This window comes from Chrysochloris asiatica, unplaced genomic scaffold, assembly GCF_000296735.1.
Source record: "Chrysochloris asiatica unplaced genomic scaffold, ChrAsi1.0 scaffold00269, whole genome shotgun sequence".
Lineage (NCBI taxonomy): Eukaryota > Metazoa > Chordata > Mammalia > Afrosoricida > Chrysochloridae > Chrysochloris > Chrysochloris asiatica.
This window is the reverse complement of record NW_006408787.1, coordinates 1,666,832-1,668,951: the sequence shown is the minus strand read 5'-3', so window position 1 is coordinate 1,668,951 and position 2,120 is coordinate 1,666,832.

The following is a 2,120-nucleotide window of genomic DNA, read 5'->3' as shown; positions in this document are numbered from 1 at the left end:
TCATCACTGACTTTAGTGGTTGGAGGGTAAATTTGATTAATAGTGGTATTAACTGGTATTCCTTGTATAGATACTATACTACCACAGACAGCATTGTACTTCAAGACAGACCTTGAAATGTTCTTTTTGATGATGAAAGCAATGCCATTCCTGGTCAATTTGTCATTCCTGGCATAGTAAACCATGTGATTTTCAGATTCAAAATGGTCAATCACAGTCCATGTAAACTCACTAATACCTGGAATATAGATATTTATCCATTCCATTTTAATTTTCGACATTTTCCAATATTCCTAAATCCATACATTGTACATTCCATATTCTTTTTATTAATGGATATTTACCACTGGTTCTCCTCATTCTGAGTTGTTCTCCATCAGCAAATGAAGGTCCAGAGGCTTTACTCCATTTGTGTCATCATGGTCAACTCTGCTTTGAGGAGGCAACTCTTTCCCATAGTGTTCTGAGCACCTTCCAACCTGAGTGGCTCAGATTTTGGCAATATATTTGACAATATTCTGGTGCTGTTCATCATGTTTCAATATTATGGTGTTAACATTGTTCCACTGTGATTAATAAGGTTTTTAGTGACTAAATATTCAGAAATAATCCATCTCACCCTCTTTCTAGTCTATCTTCATCTAGAAGCTCAGCTGAAATCTGTCCATTGTGGGTAACCTTGTTGGTATTTAAAATACTTATGACATAGCTTCCAGAATCACAACAACATGCAAACCACGACAGTACGACCAAATAAAAGATGAGTGGTGGTAAATTTCAGTAACCACATGTATACTGGGCATATTGGACAGTGCAGTTCTTGAAAGAAAATGATGTTGTTCTTATCCCAGCACCACCTCTAATTGTCATTGTAACTGAGCTAGTTTTTAAAAAAAAAAACTCTGTGCTTGGTTTACTTATATGTAAAACATGGATAATGATAATAGTTTCCATACCAAAAACTTATCACCAAATTGAGCTAGCTTAATTAAGAAGACAAAACAATGCCAAGCATTGTTATAGATTTAAGTGTATTCTTCAAAAGATCTACTGAAATTCTAATCCCTGAACCAATAAATTTGACATTGAATGAGGAGACACCACAGTCTTGCTTTGGTGATTGTATCAGTTTAAAAGTCACATCTGAATAAACTGTGTCATAATCTCATCCCTTTGATATTTAAAAGCAGAGAGGCATAGTAAGAGAAAAGATGCTATGTAATGATATTCAGATGAACCTACAAGTGAAGAAATACTGGGAATGTCAAAAACTGAAAGCACTCACTTTTCTATGCCAAATAATTTAGAAGATCACTCTCTGGCCAATTGACTCAAATATCCATATTTGAGCTCATTAAATGAAGACAATCTAACAGAAAGAAGAAATCAACAAACAATATCATTAATATAGCATGCAAATAAAATTTTGCTGAAAATAATTCAAAAACAGTTGTAGCAGCCCATCAGAAGAGAGCTGCCAGAAATTCAAGTTGGATTCAGAAGAGGACATGGAATGAGGGATATCATTGCTGACATCAAACAGATCCTGGCCAAAAGCAGAGAATACTATAAAGATATTTATTTGTGCTTTATTGACTATATGCAAATACATTTGATTTTGTGGATCATAACAAATTATGAATAATTCCAAAACACTTCATTGTATTCATGAGAAACCTATACATACACCTAAAGGCAGACTTAAAACAGAACAAGGGGGTACTAGATGCTTTCAAATAAGGATAGGCGTGCTTATGGGTTGTATACTTTCAATGCATTTATTCAACCTGTCCTGCTGTAGCACTGTAGGAAAAACTGAACTGTTAATCACAAGGTCAGAAGTTCATACCCACTGGTCACTCCTTGGAAACCCTATATAGGGTCACTCTGAATCAGAACTGACTCGGGGGCATATAACAACAACATTTTATTTGTATGCTTGGTAAATAATGAAAGAAGCTGGATTATATAAAGAAAAGCATGGTATCAGGATTGGAGGAAGAGTTAACAATCTGTGGTGTATAGATGATAATACCTTGCTTGCTGGAAGCAAAGAGGACCTGCATATCTTACTGATGATGATCAGAGACTACAGCCTTCAGTATGGATTGTGTCTCAAT